Source organism: Rhinopithecus bieti, unplaced genomic scaffold (assembly GCF_001698545.2).
Source record: "Rhinopithecus bieti isolate Rb0 unplaced genomic scaffold, ASM169854v2 scaffold_5260, whole genome shotgun sequence".
In the NCBI taxonomy this organism is placed as follows: domain Eukaryota; kingdom Metazoa; phylum Chordata; class Mammalia; order Primates; family Cercopithecidae; genus Rhinopithecus; species Rhinopithecus bieti.
In genome coordinates, this window is record NW_016805896.1 from 7,658,436 (window position 1) to 7,679,397 (window position 20,962).

The 20,962-nt window shown below is 41.5% G+C and overlaps 1 protein-coding gene across 5 annotated transcripts in view; it reads left to right on the forward strand.

The window, feature by feature from the left end:
• The window catches only part of GAREM1 (GRB2 associated regulator of MAPK1 subtype 1), a 204,256-nt gene that overhangs the window by 124,416 nt on the left and 58,878 nt on the right, over positions 1-20,962 (forward strand). Inside the window, exon 1 of one of the 5 annotated variants that reach the window (XM_017874081.1) lies at positions 16,091-16,126. The exons of the other annotated variants lie outside the window; for them this stretch is intronic. The gene's annotated coding sequence lies outside the window, so the exon portion shown is untranslated. Of the gene's footprint in view, positions 1-16,090; positions 16,127-20,962 lie in introns of those variants that run through there. 5 annotated transcript variants of the gene reach the window in all.

The window sequence follows — 20,962 nt, forward strand, 5'->3', positions numbered from 1 at the left end:
TAAGAACAGAAAACCAAACACCGCATGTTCTCACTCATAGGTGGGAATTGAACAGTGAGAACACTTGGATACAGGGTGGGGAACATCACACACCGGGGCCTGTCACGGGGTGGGGGGAGTGGAGAGGGAGAGCATTAGGAGATACACCTAATGTAAATGAACACTTGGACACGAGGTGGGGAACATCACACACCGGAGTCTGTCGTGGGGTAAGGGGAAGGGGGAGGGATAGCATTAGGAGATATACCTAATGTAAATGACGAGTTAATGGGTGCAGCACACCAACATGGCACATGTATACATATGTAACAAACCTGCACGTTGTGCACATATACCCTAGAACTTAGAGTATAATTTAAAAAAAGAAAAAAAATCCAATACACATCAATTCTTTTTCATCCGGTTATTTTTATATATTTAAACACAAAGAAACCCAAGCAAGGGCATGTAACACACTTTACATCAGTCTTTAAGGGGTGAGATTGGAGGTGGGGCCAGTTGGTGGCTCTGAGCTGGGCTCTAGAACTAGACTCCTTGGGATATCTAGTTCTCACTTTCTAACTTTATGGCGTTGGGCTTTTACTTTGCACCTCCCTATGGATAATAACAGCATGAAAACACTTAGGAAGTACCTAGCATCCAGTAAGTACTATATAAATGGTATGCTGCTATTATTTCTTTTCCTATTGTTGAGTTGTTGCAGTAAACATNAGGGTGGGGAACATCACACACCGGGGCCTGTCACGGGGTGGGGGGAGTGGAGAGGGAGAGCATTAGGAGATACACCTAATGTAAATGAACACTTGGACACGAGGTGGGGAACATCACACACCGGAGTCTGTCGTGGGGTAAGGGGAAGGGGAGGGATAGCATTAGGAGATATACCTAATGTAAATGACGAGTTAATGGGTGCAGCACACCAACATGGCACATGTATACATATGTAACAAACCTGCACGTTGTGCACATATACCCTAGAACTTAGAGTATAATTTAAAAAAAGAAAAAAAATCCAATACACATCAATTCTTTTCATCCGGTTATTTTATATATTTAAACACAAAGAAACCCAAGCAAGGGCATGTAACACACTTTACATCAGTCTTTAAGGGGTGAGATTGGAGGTGGGGCCAGTTGGTGGCTCTGAGCTGGGCTCTAGAACTAGACTCCTTGGGATATCTAGTTCTCACTTTCTAACTTTATGGCGTTGGGCTTTTACTTTGCACCTCCCTATGGATAATAACAGCATGAAAACACTTAGGAAGTACCTAGCATCCAGTAAGTACTATATAAATGGTATGCTGCTATTATTTCTTTTCCTATTGTTGAGTTGTTGCAGTAAACATACTTTACTTTTACAGCCCCTTAAAATTTTTAAGAGAAAATTTTAAAGAAAGAGAGCTGGAAGAGTCCGAGGAAGTCTCGGTGAAATCTCGTTACTGCCTGCACGTCTCTGTGACAGACCCCTGCCTATTCTGCAGCTTCATCGTGTGCTGCTTTTCTTCCCCTTGCTTTCTGGACCCAAGTCATGCCAGTCTTCTCTCAAGTCCTGCAGCCTGACCTCTGCTCATCTTTCAGGTCTCAGGTCAAAGTTACTTCCCTGGGAAGCTTTGCCCTGGGTCTCTGAGACAAATTCTGATTCCCATGATCTCACAGCACTTTTTCTCTAGAGCATGGATCCTAGTTGTAATTACATACTTCTTTGAGTGATTGTTTAATAACTGACACCCATCACTTGACAAGAATCTCTAAGAGGCTGTGACTGTCCATTTTGCTCATCGTTAGAACCTTCAGGGCCTAGCACGGCAGTTTGCCTAAGTAAGTAGGAAAAGGGCATCCCACAGAACCAGGAGTAAGGCCAAGTTTGAAGTAGAGAATATAAGCTCCTTGAGGACATGGAAGAAGTGCCACTGGGGAACAGGGTAATTGCTGTGTTCTGAAGGAAGGACTTGAATTGTATCCAGGTACTTTGAGGAGCTAGTGACAGATTTTAGCCAAGGCCATGAATATAGAATTAGATAGCATTTTAGAGCAGTCACTCCAGCACCAGTGTGGTGGATGGGTGGAATACAGGGTCAGAACTTACACAACAGGGATGGAGCAGCTGGAACAGCCTTGGGAAACATTCGGATGGAAGGACTTATGATACTATGTGTGGAGTAGATGTGAAGCAATGCCATGATGATGAAGATGACTTCCAGTTTCCTGGTTTATATTACTTTCTGAATTTTGACTTTCATTTGGGAACTTAAGGAACAGAGAGTGAAGATCAGATTTAGAGAGAAATACTGTGAGATTAGATTTGTATATGTTAAACACCTGCAAGGCATCGTAGAGGAATTGTCCAGTGGAGGCAGGCATAAGGTGGTCTGGGCTAGGGAGAGATTTAGAAGACACAGGTCTGCACAAGGTGGGTGCTGTAGGTGTGAATGGGATGGACCAGACAGCAGTCCTTCCCATAGGTCCAGCCCAAACCTATCTTCTGTAAAGAAAATTTCAATCTATAGGGATTCCAAGTTTTTTGCCACAAGTGCTTCTTAATATTCAGAAGTTTTTCTTAGAGGCCTGCAGGGAAGCTGTAATACACAGAAATATCTCCCCTCAGAGATTTCCCTACGTAGTAGGATAGTGTTTTCACATAGTCGTTCTGCAAGAATCATGGTAGGTGTGCTTCCTCCACGTACTGATCAGTGGGCCGTGGACCTGGCATTCATATCAGCAAGGGAAGTGGAAGCAAAGTTCAATATGAAATAAATATTCATGGTTTCATGTTAAAAACCAATTAAGAAGGGTGAAACCAGTGTATCTGTCATACTTCTCCAGAGAAACAGAACCAGTTGGCAGCAGAGTTGGGGGATAGGGGGTGGTATTTATAGATAGAGGCGGGGAGATTTTCTTTAAGTAATTGGTTCACACAGTTATAGAGGTACAAGTCCAAAATGCAGGATAGAGACCTAGCGGGCTGGAGACTTGGTGAAGAGCTGCAGTTTGGGACCAAGGACCATCTCTTGGCAGGATTCCTCCTTTTTTTTTCTTAAGGCCTTTAGCTGATTGGATGAGGCCCTCACACATTATGGAGGGAGTGTGCTTTACTCAAAGTCTACTGGTGTAAAATGTTAATCCCGTCCAAAAATAGAACTTCACAGAGACATCTAGAATAGTGTTTGACCAGATATCTGTATACCGTGATCAAACCAAGTTGACACAACATTACCCATCACACTCAGTAAGCTGCCCTGTCTGCTCCAGAAAGCTCTACAATGCTGCAGGTCTAGAAAAGATGGCCTCCATGTGAGGTTCTGATTATCTAGAGCTTCAATGTCAAGTGTCCAAAACATTCCAAATTTCGAGACCTTAAAGAACCAAAGGCCATTACTTGTTAAGGAGCTTTGCTGTTGCTTTAAGGGTGTTTAATGCATCATAGTTTCTTCATTTTGTCTTACAGTTTGTATTACAAAACTAAAAACTCATGCACTCAACACACAGAAAATAAGCATTTCATGGTTCCTTTCCATTTACAGATGAGGAAACAGGTCGAGCCAGTGTTAGATTCCATGCCAAATTGAGGACCATTAAGTGGCTAGTTTGAACCTAAGTCTTCTCCCTGTAAATTGAGCCCTTCCTCTCCCTCCCTGCCTTCCCCCAAACACCTTATTTCTAAAAGAGAAGGAAGGGAGAGAGAGAAAAACAGAGACAGACTATGGGAATGAATATTTACAGAACTCCTACCTGATATTCACGGTAGGAGAACTAAAAATAAAGTGACCAGATTGTATACCTAGCTTGATCCCTCTGGGGCTGCAGGTATTTCAAGCTACTTGGAAATTAGAGGAATTTAAGTTTGCAGTCCATTCCTTCCTAAGTCTGCGTTTTTTGTATTTGTGGATGAGTAAGTATTGAAACTCTGAAGAAACCACCTCCCTCACTCACTCAGGTCACCTCCCTGCCGCCCCGTAGCCTTTGAGAGGGTGTTTTCGCAGTCATCGAGTCTGCCGGGTTTGGGTCTTGTGGTATGCCTCCTTCCAGTTTGTTTGGTTAGTTAGCGAATGTGTTTTGCATTCAACCAAGGAAGTTCAAAATACTGTCTCCGAGAGAGCCGGCTAAGGTAGAAATGCTGTCCAAGTTATGAGTGGCAGACTGGCTGAGTTCTCTGGGCGATGATTGAGAAAACCACCCACTAATTTTAGGCTGGAAGAGCTTGGAGCACAAATTGAGTTTTGAGTAGAAAACAAGGTCCTACTGAGATGTCCTATAGCCATTGGAAACACCTTCTGGCTCCTTAGCTCTTGGCCACTGGGAAAGTTCATATCCCTTACTCATTGTCATATCAAATGTGGTAAAGATCTTAGTTTTGAATATTCTGCGTTCTACCTAAGATCATTTAGGTCTCCAAGGTCATGGCAGCAGAACTTGTCCTGCTTTCCTGTGACTAATGCAGATGGGAAGCCATAAGCCTCAGGCAGCAGTCTCACTTTTAAGTGGATAAGCCGGGTAATAGCACACAGAATTACCACGTTACCAGTTTCAAGCTTGTGGGCCAGACACTAAATCGTAGTGTCCCAAAATGTGTATTCACTCACCCCACTTACATACATATTGGAACTTTTCAAAGAATTGTCCTGGGTTCATCAGATAGTTTCATCTGCTTTGTTTTGCCAGGATGACATTTAAGTGTGTGGCCAAAGCTCCAATTGGTCTTTCACAAGGAAATTGCATATGGCTCTGTTAGTCCCAATTCTGGCACCTTTTCAACCTTTCTGGAGCCATAGGCAGGCCATTAAAAAGTAAACATATTTTCCAGGAATTGATTTCCCAATGTATTTGTGCCTTGAATATACAGGTGCTCATGTCTAATTCTTTATGGCTTTGAATATCTCCCTAGAGACTCTCACTGGGTTTTCACAGCAAATCTGCAGTTGGTAGAAAAGCTGATGTCATTACTGTTATAAAATAAGCAAAAACAGAGGAATGGTATTTACTTAAGGAGCCCTAGACTGCATATTTTTAGCAGTCACCATTTTCTGTCACTAACTTTGAGCCAGGAATTGTGCTGTTTTACAGACAGCCACTAATATTATTTAATCCTCGTAACAACCTGTGAAGTCAGGAAGGTAAGTTTCAAGGTAGTTGTAATTTTTCACGTAGTTTTAGTTTTACCGAAGGGCTGGTAAGTGGAACCCATCTGGTCTAAGGCCCATGTTTTTTCTGATTCAAGCTGCACTTCATTTCAGGTTAATACTGTTAAGTTCTATGGCTATTTATGATCTATATTTAACTCTTCATCCATCAGAGTGTTTGAGTGGTGAGTAAATAGGTCAGAACTGATGTAGATTTAACTTTTGTTGGTGCCCAGCCTCACTATATGCAGACTTCAATTAATTGTATACATCCCTGTATTTACATTTTTATGACAATTGAGATGTTTCAATCAGAAAGAAAGTATAGCATGAGGGAATTAAGATGCTTAAATTTGACAAGTACTTATAGAGCACCAGTATTTGCTGGGCACTGTGATTGCTGCTTTCATAGTTACTGTGTGATTTTTATAACATCCCTGCAGGACTTAATTGTAGTTTGTTTACAGATAATGAAATTGATCCTCAAAAAAGAATGCATTACTTGGGGAAGGGCACACAGCTAATAGTAAGTAGAGCTGGACACAAACTGGCATCTTTGAACCTCACACCCGTTACTCTTGCTGGTGGTGTCAGCGTTCGCTGCTTACAGTGCACTCCGTTGCTGCTGTGGTCACTCTGCTCTTCCCCAGCCCACCATCAGCCCAACCCATTGCTTGCCATTTGCATACCCTCACTTGTGAACTTCAGATCATTTAAGCATCAACCCAGAAAGCATTTCCTGAATTGTAACTAGAATTGTCTACAGGAAATCATGCATCTAAAGAAGGTATTATATTATGCAGTCATTAGCATCTTGTTTAGAAACCTGTGCTTTTCAGAATTAATTTCACAGAAAGCAGTGGAGTTATCTATCCAGCATTTCTGAGAAATAAATACAAGAGATGGATACATGTAGTTCAAATCAGGACAGCTCGTTAAATCTGCAAGTGGGTATTGAAGGAGTCCTGGGGTAATTGAACATAGTAATTGCATTGCTCTATCCTAAGGGTTTCACTGACACCTGTTTTGTTTGTGTTTTGCTGGAGCCCATAATTGCAGAAATATTCTCCCATGGTGATTAGTTCCCAGTTCAAAATGGACGTTTCATTAAAGGTAACTCCATAATGAGACCAGTAAGGGCGCAGGCTGTGTCCTTTAATGAGAGTAATTCCCTCCTCACTTGCAGTGACCATGCGCACACAGAACCGTGTGAGTCAAAGCCTCCAACTTAAGGCCTATTTGAACTGCAAGAAAAGAGGAGGTTGAATTACATTGCCTTTAAGGTCTGTTCCAGCATTAGCATTTGTGATTCTTTGGAATATTCGCCAAATAGAAGTTCAAAAATTGATTCAGCTTTCACACTGAGAGAGAAGAATGCCCACAATTGAATAAAAGATTAGAGGCTGGAGAGAGGAAATCGTTGTCTTGAGTGAGTTCTTTTATTGGAAATCAGCCTTGGACTACTGGACAGGAAATTAAGTTCTTGCCTGGGTCATTAATCATTGTGCCGATTTGAAAATTGGCAGTGGGGGGAGGTGGCTATATTTGAGGAGGAAGGAAGGAGTGGGCGGAAAGAGCGGTCCTCAAAGCTCCCAGTCTGAGTGGGCATTCGCCAGCAAAGAGAGGGTAGTATCAGCCACCTCCTTCTGGCGGAGGTGTCTAGATATTTTTGTCAACTCTCCTGAGGGTGCCTACGTATCTCCTACCCAACCCTGTTTCCCACTTCTACCAAGAGGAGGGAAATGGAATCACGGGATTTTCACTGGGTAAGGGCAGAGAAGTGATCTATCAGAGGTTGTATTTCTGTGTTTAGCTCGAGAGAGGTAGACAAAATTAGGATATCCTTAATTTTTGTCAAAGTTAACAGTGATAAGAAACCTTTAAAACCAGCAAAATCACAGGGAATAGGTTGTGCCGTGTCAGGGCTGCCTGTGCCCCTCAAAACTACACCATCTTTTACTATCAACTGTTCCTCCCCTTCCACGTGGAACCCCACTCTGGGGAAATATGTTTTGCTGCATAAAGCCGGAGCCTCCCTCTGCATCTGTTCCTTGGGCTAGAAAAATATTAAGACCCTCCTGGCTTTTGCTTTTCATCCTCCCGCCACTCCCTGTGACTGTTTAAGAGTATTTGCACTTTTCTATTTTCCTGTAAGGTGAGACATTTTGGTAAATAAAACTTGGCAGCAGATTTTATTTCCACAAAAATAACGATCTTGACATCTCAGGGTGTCGTGTGTTTTAAAGCCGTTGCCGGTAGAGTCTGAGTATACCTCTGGGCTTTCTCGTCGCTCATCCGAACTGCCTGGAAAATGTGCCCGCCTCAGGGTGTGACTGACTAAGTCTTCTATAAAGCTCTGTCTTCTCTTATAGATTTTTCTGATGGGAAAGTGGCTAAGTTAGATTGGGAATTGAAGTATCTGGCTGGGTTACACTTTGTGTGGGTTTTTGCTCTTTCTCTCAGGACACCTGCTTCTTTCCGACTGCAATTTCACAATGTTCCGAATTGCTCTGTGCACAATATGGTCCTCAGCATCCCTGACAGCTCGTGCCCTGAATCATCCTCCAGAGCCATCTAGGGGCTGGCCTGTGTGGTTGTGGCTTTCCTGTTTAGGTGGAACAAATAGACTTCTCTCTTCACTCTGCAGACTGCACAACAGCCTGTGTACCGACTTGAGTCCTGACTCCATGCTGGTCACAGCTGCTCCTGCCCCCATTGTTGACACCAATGATAAGCACCTAGAGATCATTTCCAAAACTGAGGAGGAAAAAAATACCAAATGCAATCAGGTTGAGCGTCATTGTCAGCCCAGGAAGAGCATTCGGAGCAGCTAATGATGTAGAAGATGAGATCTATTGCCATGGAGCCACCTCTTCACAGGAAATCACACAGGCTTGCAGTATTGGAGGCTCCTTTGAATTAAAAAGAGTAGGTGAGGTTTCTACTTTACTGGAGTTTATATATTGGCTCAGGAAGGGATACAAACTACTCAAGCACTCCGGTAGTTCTGACTTGGAATACTGGATTGCAGCAATGCCTGCAGGGGGCCTCAATCTTCTCTTTTGGCCCTTGCCCTTGAAACTTGGCTTCTGACATAACAGCTTCTCACCATCAGACCCAGGGTCTTTCCTTGTCTGCTCCTTGGCCCTCAGTAGCACTGGACACTAGTGAGAACTCTCCTGGGGACTCCTCTTCCCACTCTCCCTAACATCGCATTCTCCCAGCTTTCGGTCTGCTGTTCATTTTCTCTTTTTTGGTCCATCCACTATGTTGACCTGAAGATTCAGTGCCTATTCCCTGCCCCCCACTCCCCTTCCTTGTCTCTCTTCCTCCTCCTCCTCCTCCTCTATCCCTCTTCTTCCCTCCTCTTGATGTCTCTTTCTTTTCCCTCTCATCATCTCCACAGAAAACCTAACCCTCCTAGCTTCCCTGCCACCTCCTGTAGGTCTCACTCTTTAATCAACTCCCATTCCAAAGTTCAGCAGCCTACTGAATACATTTCCACTTTTTTATTTTATTATCATCTCAGCCTCAGCTTCTCTAAAGAAAAAAAAAATTCTCCCCTAACAGCACCTTCCTCTCCTCTCCTATGTCTATTTTTGTCATTGTCATTTCAATCCACGTCCTAGGCCACTATATTGGCCACTGATACTCTCTCTCTGTCATGCCATCGTTTTCAGGAAAGAGTCTACACAGGCGTCTAGGGCACAGATAGGAGGGACCAGCATTAAGAGCTTAGGAACAACAGGTTCCATCTCTGAAGCATCAAGTGCCAAGCACTGCACTGAACTCTCCTCTAGGCTTACTCCACTTAGTTCCAACAGTGTCCCGTCAGATGGTAGGGTAAGAGACACAGCAGGGACAGCATGGTGGGCTTGGTGACAGGTGGGGAGGCTGAAGGAGAGTGGGACTCAGCTACTGAAGTGCTGAGAGCAGAGGACTGATAGGATTGAACTGCTGCCTCCACGGCCCTCCTTGTCCAGCCACGACGCTGCACTTACAGTTCCTCAGGTAGAAGGAAAGCCACACCAGTGCCAAATGCCCTACCAATTACAGCTTCTGCATGCCACCTTTCTGTAGCACTTACTGCAGTGTCAATTAAATCTTAGCTGCAAAACTGGTTGTAGAAAGTGTATTTCTCCAACCCCCACATGTGAGCATGGGGGCTGGGCTGCGTCTCTGGTGTGTTACATGGCGTGCCTCTGTGCAGTAAACACCGCATCCACTGAGCGAATGAACACCAGCATTCAGGACCTCAGACCCAAGCTACTCAGAGCACAATGCCCTCTTCTCGGCCCCTCCATTGCTCTCTCAAAACCTGTTAGGCAAAGACTACACTAAGCCATGTATTTCTCACTCCTCTGAGCAGAGCCAAAAATGTACCCCAAAGGAAAGCACACGAGAAAGTCTTAGCACTCCCAAAAGGGAGGATAAAAGAGGAAGAGGATGCAAGTCACCAACCAGAAATTCCCCAACTGAGTTGCCTCCGTCAAGCAACCTAGATGATACTCTCTTCACCCTTCCCGTGCGAAAGGACACAGTCAGTTCTGTGGTGTCTAGAAGGGAGGAAGGAAAGACCGATGTCTGTTCCCGTCCCCTGGGTCACCAACCCTGTTAGACTGTCCCTGCCATGTGTCCTTGCCACCCATGGCTCTGCCTGTGCCCAGGTGTTCTCACCACTCACAATGTTTCTCTCTTCACTCTTCCACCTTCGCCTTCTTTTAATGACCCAAAACCCAACTCACCCCCAGACCTCTCTCATATCCCAGTTTCTTCTCTGTCCTAACAATACAATTGTGACCTGTCCCTCCTTTTATTATTTAGGCCAGGAGTTCTCAAAGGGGAACCTTGTCACCTGGGAACTTGTTAGAGATGCAGCTTGATCCCCACCCGACACCTTCTAAATCAGACACAGTGAGGCCCAGCAATCTGTTTTCATGGCCTTCCAGGTGATTTTGAGGCTCACTAGTGCTTGAAAACCACTAGTTTATGTGACTGCTATCAAACTGTACTGTGTGTTGCCTTATTTTCTTATTTCATATACAGGATTAATATTTTGCTTCCACACTGAGATAATAAGTCCACTATTTCACCCACATGTGTTTTTACGTAGTGTTAACATTTACCAATTTAATATACATTTGGCTAAATCGCGGAAAACTAATTCAGTCAATTTTTACCTCCTTCCATATGGCTAATAATTTCATCTTGATCTGCTTAGGAATTCATAGTGTGTGTAGAGAAATGTTAAAGTCTTCACAACCTCTGACATAGGGTTGTGAAGGGTATAACTCCAAACCCATTCTTTGTAGGGTTTTTAAGTATGAGGGAGAAATGTTCTTGAAATTTTAAATTATTGCTACCCATCAAAGGAATAATAATAGAATTAAAGAGGGGAAAAAACCTAGAGTTATCTATGATGTCAGTTTTCTAGAAATGATCAGAGAAAAGGAGGAACAGACTTCTTGTGAACTACAGCGCTTGGTTTGGTTTTGAGGTTAGTATGTATTTATGTCAGAGCATGTCTCTGTAGGAGCCTATACTGAACTGTGAAGAGTGCTGGAAAGGCAGTCATTTCAAGAAAGAATGTTTTAATTTTTTGATCAAATGCAGTGCTTGGCTGTAAGACTCTCAGAATGTTCCCTTCTTTCCTCCTTCCCTTTTCCCGCCTTCTCTGTTTCCTTCCTGATATGTTAAATAAATGTTTAAAATAGTAGTCTTAACTTTTCTCCCCAGAAATAAAAGTGTGGGGAATATTTTGTTTTATCCCATTTCATCCTGATAGTACATTCCCCTCCCACCCTCCCTTTTAAATTTATTTCTTGTGCCTTTTTTCTTTGGCTCTGTTTTCTAAAAGTGCAGTGGTTTGTATACAAATACTTTAAATTTACATAAATTGTGTTTTAAGTCTCATGTTTTTCATTTAGCATTATTTAAAGATCCACTCTTGTTTCCAAATCTATTCTTTTTTTAAATCATTTCAACTTTTGTTTTAGATTCAGGGGGTACATGTTCAGGTTTGTTACATGAGTACATTGCGTGATGCTGAGGTTTGTGATACAAATGATCCCATTACCCATGTAGTTGAGCGAAGTACCCAATAGTTAGTTTTTCAAGCCTTGTCTCCTTCCCTCCCCCCACAACTAGTAGTCCCCTGTGTATGTTGTTGCCATCTAGATGTCCATGAGTATCCAATGTTTAGCTCCCACTTGTGAGAACGTACAGCATTTGGTTTTCTGTGCCTGCCTTAATTCACTTAGGATAATAGCCTCTACTTGCATCTTTGTTGCTGCAAAGGACATGATTTGTTCTTTTTTATAGCTGTGTAGTATTCCATGGTACATATGTACCACATTTTCTTTATACAGTCCATTATTGATGGGCACTTATGTTGATTCCTCATCTTTGCTATTGTGGTAGTGCTTGATGAACATATGAGTGCAGGCATCTTTTTGGTAGAACGATTTATTTTCTGTTTGTCAAAATCCATTTTTGTTGCTGTGTGTGTATGATCTCCAAAGGGTGAGCAGCAAAAATGATGCTGCCACAAATGTCCTCATGCATTCCCCTTACACTCTTGTGTGAAGTTTCTTTGGAACTTACACACAGGGGTAGAATTGCCGGGTGTTAGTAATATAAAGAGTTAATTTGACTAAATGGTGCCAGATCACTCTCCACAATGACTGCCCCAGCCCCATTCCCACCATAGCCCAATAAAATTCCTTACCCACATCAGGAATTTATTTTTTTAAGCTTTTCAATCTTTCCTTTTTTTGTAGTGGAGTCTTGCTCTGTCACCCAGGCTGGAGTGCAGTGGTGCAATCTCAGCTCACTGCAACCTCCGCCTCCTGGGTTGAAGTGATTCTTCTGCCTCAGCCTCCCGAGTAGCTGGGACTACAGGCATGTGCCACCACGCCTGGCTAATTTTTGTATTTTTAGTAAAGACAGGGTGTCACCATATTGGCCAGGCTGGTCTCAAACTCCTGACCTCGTGATGCACCAGCCTCGGCCTCCCCAAGTGCTGGGATTACAGGCGTGAGCCACCGTACCCAGCCGGTTTTTCAGTCTTAATAGATGTGAAGCAATACCTTTTTTTCCGCCCGCCAAGACAGGTTCTTGCTCTGTTGCCCAGGCTAGAGTGCAGTGGCACAGTCATAGCTCACTGCAGCCTCAAACTCCTGGGCTCAACTGACCTTCCTACTTTAGCCTCCTGAGTAGGTAGGACTATAGATACTTGCCACCATGCTTGACTAATTTGGTTGATATTGTTATTGTTGAGGTGGGGTCTCCCTGTGTTGCCCAAACTGGTCTAGCATTCCTGGCCTCAAGTGGTCCTCCCACCTAGGCCTCCCAAAGTGTTGGGATTACAGATGTGAGCCACAATGCCAGGCAGAAGTAATAGCTTTTAATTTGCATTTATTTGGCTGGTTGAGCTTCTTTTCACATGCTTGCTAGTCTTTAGGGATACCTCCTTAGTAAATTGCCTGTTCTTCGTGTTCTTTGCCCATCATTGTATTGGTGGTGTCTTTCTTGATTTTCAGGATTTTGCTGGTATCAGGTAGGAATTCATTTTCGTTTTTCTCCATGTAGGGAGCCAGTTTTACCAGCACCAGAGACTAAGTGATCTTTTCTATTTGGATTGTGGTGATATCTTTATCATATTATGTAAAAATGTTTTGCATTTACCTAACCCTCTCTAACGTCATTTATTCCACAAATTGCTTAGGTTAAAATGACTCAGAAGGCTAGAGGAAGAAGCTGCCTCCTGATGACTAGCAGGAATAACAGTCATGAAAATAATGTCAAAATGCTCTTATCCTGGCCTTGGAAAGTTTCAGCTAGACTAGGTAGAAATACAGTGTAACTGCTAAAAGAAGCTATTACTTGTTTACTCTGTTCTACCTACAGATTATCAACCATACCAGTCAGCATAAATTTAGGTCCTATCCCACTATCTCCTGTAGTAATTGAGTTTATCAACTCTCTAATCATTTTGTATGTAATAATTATTTATGGGATATTCAAAATAAATATGCCATCCTAAATCACTCGTCTTAAAAATTGAATGGGCATTGGAAAAAACTCAAATCCATATGTAAATGAAAGACAAGACACACAGAGATTTAAAAGTATATTTCTGAGTGCTGTGAAATATCCTTAGCACTTCATATACTGCTTTGAACGAGTAATACATTGATACATACCTTTGAAATTTAATATTTTGACTAACAGTTTAAATGGGGAGGAAAAATTAACTTGGCCTTTATATTTAATTCTCTTATGGAATCTTGATAATAAATAATATTCATATTATTAATCATATTACTATGAGTCAGGGACGTCTTGCCCTTTGTTGAGCATTGTACATATATGGCCTCATTTAATCCCTGTAACAGTCCCACAAGGATGTATCAACATCCTCATTTTATATGTGAGGAAACTGAAGCCCCAAAATGTCCTCCTCCCAAGGTCACATATCTGCTAAGGCCAAGGCTGAGATTCAAACTTGTCTGTCCACTCCAAAGCTGGGCTCTTGTTCACTACTCACATTGCCTCATATTAGTCTCACTAAGTGATGTCTGACTAAATGAGGTTGTTTTTTAAAATATTTGAATACCACATTGTGCATTTCATACCAAGAACCCAACCTCAGACATTTAATATCCAGTCACACTATAGGTTTTACAATAAAATTGTAAACATAATCTTACTCCTTCACTTTCTAGTCATTCTTTTCTTGTCATGCATATTTGCTAGTGTCCAGTTTTGGGTATCACAATCTCTATTTGCTTTCATCTTACCCACTTTCTTCGTCATGAGCTATTATCACTTTAACATAATGAATTTTCTGTGTATAATCTTTTGTTTGCAAGGCTAAATACTTCATCACTTGTCCCATGTACTAGATATTAATGAAGATGATGCTGTATCTCAGCAGTAAACATTAACATGAGTACATTAGTGAATCCATCTACTCATTGTCTGATTATTATGTTTCTTATTTGTTACATTAGCCGTAATTCCCATTCAGCATCTGTATAGGTTCTTAAATATTAATAAATTCTGAAAGTAGCCTTCTAGTATCTCTGGCACTTAAGATGTTTTGGTTTTCTTTTCAAGAAATAAAAATTTACAACCACAAAATGGAAAAGTTGATCCCCTTTGTACAATATCAGAAATCATAATTGCTGACTCAGTTATTACAGTTCTTTTTACATTTCTCCCAGTGATTTCTGTCTTTTAAAAGCCTGGTCTTACATTAGAAACAAGAGTGTTTTTTAATTTGGAAGGTATCACTGTTCCCTGACAAAGTCACTCCTCTCTAAAAGTACTTTTTCTTTCCAGCCTTGTTTATCCCATCAGACATTCCTGCCAGAAAGCAGCCCTGTTGACATAACTGCCCCTGTTGGATGGAATATTTTACTGAGCAACCATCCTACCCTTGCACCGCAGCCTGTTTAACATGGAAGAGGGTCAAAACCTGAAAGGCACTAGAGAATGCTCACTAAGCTGGATCTGTACTGAATAAAAGCAGAGGCATTTGGATGAAAATGAAGTATTGGGAGACAGGAGCAAGAGCGGGCATTTTGTCAGCAAAGACTAAAGAAAACAAAAGAAGAGAGTGTCGGTCTCTTGTGAGGGGGTGGAAGGGAAAAACCATTTGCTGGTTTGGGAGTAGGACAAAGGTATGTATTGACTGTTTGAAAGCATACTCATTCATTAAGCACTTTAGCAAAAATGGAGCTGCAGGTCAGCGGAGCAGCAACATGGCTTTTTGCTTCTCTTCTCCATTTTTTAATTAAAAGAAAAGACTTAGCAAGAGTGAGGGGCTCTCTACAATGTGGGGTCTTTGCATTTTACTAGCCTTTCCGTTTTTACTGCAGTTTTGACTGATTCCTAACAAGCATAGGACTCTATGCCACTGTCATTATGGTCACAAATTTATTACAAGAATTATATTTTAAGCATGAGCCATTTTAATTGCATTTGCTCTTGGATTGAGCAGAGTTTAGTAGGTAGCTTGTCCTGGAAAATAACACGCTTGTTACTTCCGAGTCTCTATCTTTCCCATAACCAGAGTCTCCAACCCGGTGGCAGTGAGCCACCCTGAATACCTTCTGCATTGCTCTTTCCTCTCTTCTTCGTATCTACCAAACTACGGATTGTGCCATCTTTTTATCTATGTCAAATTTAGAATACTTTTTGATGTCTCATATTCTGGAGGAGTTTTTCCAGGGTTACCGTAAGAAGGAGCTAATAAGTTTCTCCTATTCAGTAAGTAAATCAGAATAATAGCGTGATTACATTCCTTTTCATTCATGACAAGTGTATCTTCATCCCAAACTTAGACTTCTCTCTGACATACATGCTCATTGAGTCCTTATCATGTGCCACTTACTGTGTTAAGCCCTTCATATATGTTAGTCATCCTCCTAAGTCCAGTGTTGGTATTATTGTCCTGTATTATAGAACTGGAAAGCAAATGGAGGTGTAGAAGGTTATGATGCAACCAAAGCTGCATGATAGGAGGGAAAGCCAGGATTCGAACTCTGGAAGTTAATACACTACCTGCTGTGTAAAGACGTGGTGGCAAAATGATCATCAGTGAGTATATGTTGAATCCAAAATTAACATTCCTGTGCTGAGCCATGAGAACAAAACATGCCTGACTGAGGCTGTCCTACCTGAGTCTTGAATCAAATGGAAGACTTTAAGGAGTTGCCTTCCTTTTTTCTATTTTTTAAAAGCTTAATTTTTTAGAGCAGTTTTAGGTTCACAGGAAAATTAAGAGGAAAGTAAGGAGATTTCCCGTGTACTCCTTGCCCCCACACACGCAGAGCCTCCACCATTAACATCCTACACCGGAGTGGTATATTTGTGACAATCGGTGAACCTGCATTGACATGTCATAATCACCCAAAGTCCACAGTTTACATTAGGGCTCACTCTTGCTGTTATACATTCTGTGAGTTTGGAGAAACTTATCATGACATGCATCTACCATTAAGGTAACATACAGAATATTTTCACTGCCCTAAAAGAACCTCTGTGCCACACCTGTAATCCCAGCACCTTGGGAGGCCGAGGCAGGTGGATCACAAGGTCAGGAGTTCAAGACCAACCTGGCCAATATGGTGAAACCCCGTCTATACTAAAAATACAAAAATTAGCTGGGCATGGTGGCATATGCCTGTAATCCCAGCTACTCCAGAGGCTGAGGCAGGAGAATTGCTTGAACTGGGACTCAGGAGGTGGAGGTTGCAGTGAGCCGAAATCGCGCCACTGCACTCCAGCCTGGGCTACACAGCAAGACTCGGAAAAAAACAAACTTCTGTGTTCCACCTATTCATCCATTCCTCCTCCCTAACCCTTGGTAACCACTGATCATTTTACTGTTTCCATAGTTTTGCCTTTTCCAGAAATGTCATATATGGTATAATTTTTTTCAGATTGGCATCTTTCGCTTAGTAATAGGCATGTAAGTTTCCCCCACGTCTTTTCATGGCTTGATTGCCTTGCTGTTTGTAGCTTAAATTTTTGGTGAAAATGTGTCTCTAACCTTTACAGAAATGCAGTGCAGGACCTATAGAGTATGTTTTTATTTTACTTTGTGTCTTTGCTGACTTTCCCATATCCAAGTCAATGCACAGGCCGGCGTGGATATTAGAATTTGGACTGTCCTCCTATCCTGTTTTGATAATAGTGTGTGTGCTCTATACTCCACTTTTAAGAAACCATTCGTGTTTCTGTACATGGAGTTTTAATCACTTCAGTTTTGGCACAGAGGTTAAAAACTAAATCTCTCATAATCAAGGAACTTTTTTCCTAATGAAAACCACAGCTCAAGCAGCTGCTTGCATTATAGTCTCTCCTCTGTGGTCCCACTGGTGTGTGGGAGTTTACTGTTAGGCTGTGGAAAAGGGAGCAAATAAGAAGCCAAGAACAGGGTCATGTTTCAATTGAGAAATAATGGTGGAATGTTAAAATCCTTGAGTGTTTTCCTCACCCTCCTCACACTCTGTACGCAGTTTGGCTTTCTTTTTCCTTTCTAAATACTTCCATAAGGCATAGAAGAGAAGCATAAGCACCATAGTATTGAAAATTCCTAGACACCTCAGCTTTGATTCTACGCAGCTTGCCTTCATTTTGCCTGTAGTTGTACAATGGTAGCGTAGCTTTAAGGTCTGCCTCTGCTGCATATGTCCATCTTTTGTCCATCTGTGTTGGCGTGGTCTTCCTTTCCTTTGTCTGGGTTGAAATCATGTTTATTTGTGTAACTGTCGTTTTCATAGGTCGATTTCTATGTCTCGTTTTCTTTTTGTATCTATTTCCCTTTCTCCCTCTCTCCCCATTTTTCTCTTCCCTTTATATTTTCTAGTCACCTTTGTTTTCCCCTTCCCTTTTCATACTAAATAACTTAAAATTCTACAAGTAAAATTAAAGTGTAATTTTGCTGCTCTTAATTTTTTATGTAGATTTAAAAATGGATCATTTTATATTTCTCCAAAAGGTTCTTCCTCAAATAAAATTGCTTTTTACATATTAGAACCTTGATTGATTGATTGATTGATTGATTATTTATTTATTTATTTATTTGAGACAGGGTCTTACTCTGTCGCCCAGGCTGGAGTGCAGTGACACAATTTCAGCCCACTGCAACCTCTGCCTCTCGGGCTCAAGGGATTCTACTGCCTCAGCCTCCCAAGTATCTGGGATTACAGGTGCGCACCACTACACTTGGCTAAGTTGGCCAAGCACACCACGTTGGCCAGTCTGGTCTCGAACTCCTGTCCTCAAGTGATCTGCCCACCTCAGCCTCCCAAAGTGCTGGGATTACAGGTGTGAGTCACTGTGCCCAGCCAATAGTATACATCTTAAATGAACTTTCTCATGATGCTTATGCTAAAAGCTGTAAAGAGTAGCCTTCCACTTCAGGACCATGGTTTCAAATGAAGGTAGAATGAAGAGTTCCTAGACCCTAGACTTCCCACACATTTCTTGACCAACCTTAATCCATTCACAAATACAATAGCATCAGCTAGATCAGTGATGTTATAAGCTCTTGCTCAATCCACACCTGTGCCCGACTCTCTAAGAAATGCAGAGCAGTTTTGGGGCTGGGTGACATTTTTTATTTGAGCCATCTATTAAAAACCATTAAAAGGTAAACACATTTACATAAAAATTTCCTGCCTCTGGGAACCAGCAGGTGCTGGAGCTATGAGGTCATCATTTCTATGTTTATCAATTTTACCAATTTACAAGACTCTGTGGTCTCATAAGTATTTGAGTTCGGGACTCCCGAAAATATATATTTCTCCTGCTCTAAACACCTACTCTTCAAAGAAAGCATTTGTTCAGTTTCTAGTTTGGACTCAAACTCATCTATCAGAGAAGCAGAAGACATGATTCTAGCTGTTAGGGCACCATGGTCTAATTAAGAAAACAGCACAAAAGGAAGTAAAATAAGTAGAGAATTGGTAAATAAACTCTGGTAATCAACATACATGAAAATCATTTGAGCTGAAGTTGTCAAGGAACACTTCATAGATTATTTTGGACTTGAGCTGGCTCTTAAATTCCTTCATTCAGCCATCATTTATTAGGCACCTTCTGTGTGTCTTGCCCAGTATTGAGTACTGGGAATAAAAAAGTGGTTGACACATCTGCTTGCTTTACAAAGTTTACTGGTTAGTTTACAAAGACAAGAAAACAAATAAGGACAATAAAATACTATCATGCTCTGATAAAAATCTGTAGATAATGAAATCATTTAAAATATAAGATTCTTTCAGGTATATAACTGAATCTTTGTAGTTTAGGTAATAAGTGAATTGATTTTGGAAAATAAATAGATTGGTGAAATCTGGGAATAGAGGAAAGGTATTCCAGATAGTGCCTTTGGTTTAGTTCACTGTGGATGGATCTAGATGGGTTTTAGCATGATGAAAGGAAAGTGAGAGCCAGATCTTGGAGGGCCTGTATACACATCTCCTATGTGCCACCCCTCCCGCAAATCTACTGTCTACCACCTCTAGCCTGCTCCACCCCAGAGGCTAACCTGTACGGTTAAATCAGCAGACTGTCGTGCCTTTTAGTTTCAGCCAGTGACTAAATAGGCTCAGCCAGAGGTGGGCAGGAACAGAGTGAAGTCAAGGTCTTTTTTCTCTGTTGGCTTCCTCCCTTAAGAAAATCACGAGAGCCAGCTGCCTCTCCTTTTCTCAAAGCCAGGATATTTATACAACTCTTTGTTTCCATAACTAGTCCCTCTCTTGTCTCTTGAGGCCAGTGGTGGTAACATCTTCTCTGATACTATCCCCAGGTTATCACTGTGGTTCCCCTATAGCCTACCCACATCATGACCAATAGTCCCATTTTACATAAATCCTGTGCAGATTATCCTAAATTGAAATATGGTTAGATTTGAATTTTAAGCAATGGTGTAAGAATGGTTTCCTGGGGTGGAAATCTAGAGGCAAGATAATCAACTAGGAAAACTGGCCAAAGTGAGAGTTGCTGTGGTTGGGAATATGTGGTAGCAGTGGAGACAGAAAGGAATTGATCGATGTAAGAAAAAGAATAGAGCTGAAGTTGACAGTAATTGAATGTGAGAGATTAGGGAAAAGAAAATGTCAAGGATGACCATCCTTTCTGACTTGTGTGGTTGCTTGATTGAGGAAGTAAAAAGATGATTTCAGTTTTGCATATGTTGATTTTGAAATTTTTGTGGGAGAGCCATTGGAGAAGTACACCAGGTATTGGATAGGCTGATGTGGAATTTAGGAGAGATCCTGCTAGAGAGAAAGGTTGACGTATTGTCAACTTATATTAGGTGGTCCTTGGAGCCAGGATGATAGAGGAATTCCCCCAGGAGAGCTAAGAGAGTGAGAAAAGAAGCGGAATGAGAGAGGAAGACGGCCGTGCACAGAACTCAGAATGTCATTTAAAGGGTCTGTATTTTTGCACAGACTGAGAAAAGGGCATGAGCAAAGGCAAAGTGGAAAGAGTGAGTATTGGTTGCACAGATGGTGAGGAAATGTTTGCATAACCTAAGTGGAGCCAGATCATGGAGGGACTTAAACAAAAGCCTAGGCAGAGGAGTCTGGGCTTGGTGGTTAGAGATTAAAGAGCTATTATATGTTTATTTATTAATTTATTCTATGAGTGTTTATGGAACACTTAGGTTTCTGAGTGAGATGGGTTTGTTTTAGGTTGTATTTTAAGGTGAATGCGTGATAATGGAAGGGCAGAGATGGAAACAGGCTTAAAATATGAAGCAGTAATACCATTACAGAGTTATGAGAATCAAAACCAGAATAGTAGCAGTGAGTGCTCAGGACAAAGAGATTTCAAGGAAAGAAGTGCCAAAATTTCATAATGTATTAGCAACCATGTTCAATCTAAGACCTTTTTAGGTTCCATCATGTTCATGATAAATTTGTCTCAGAAAACTTCTGGTAATTCTGAAGAAGCAATTAACCAGTGAGATACAATGAAAAGTGCAGTCTTCCCATTTTCAAAAAATAGGGAAACCAATTTGCATGGTGTGAAATGGTTCAGCTGCTTAGAACATAGATCCCAGAATGGTCCAGTTTTGAATTCTGGGCCTACTTAAGTTCAAGAACGGAGTTTCAGAATTGAAAGTAATGGTCTGACCACTTGCTTTATAAAATCTTAGATAGAGAAATAAATAGAAATAACCACAGATTATCTGTGGTACAGTTCATTATTTTTGATTGATGCCTTCTTTTCTTTGGTTTTAATTCCAATTCTCTATGGTTGTTATGTTTTGAGACTTTGTATTGAGACTTGTTCCTTATACCTCCTTTCCCCCAACTCCACTT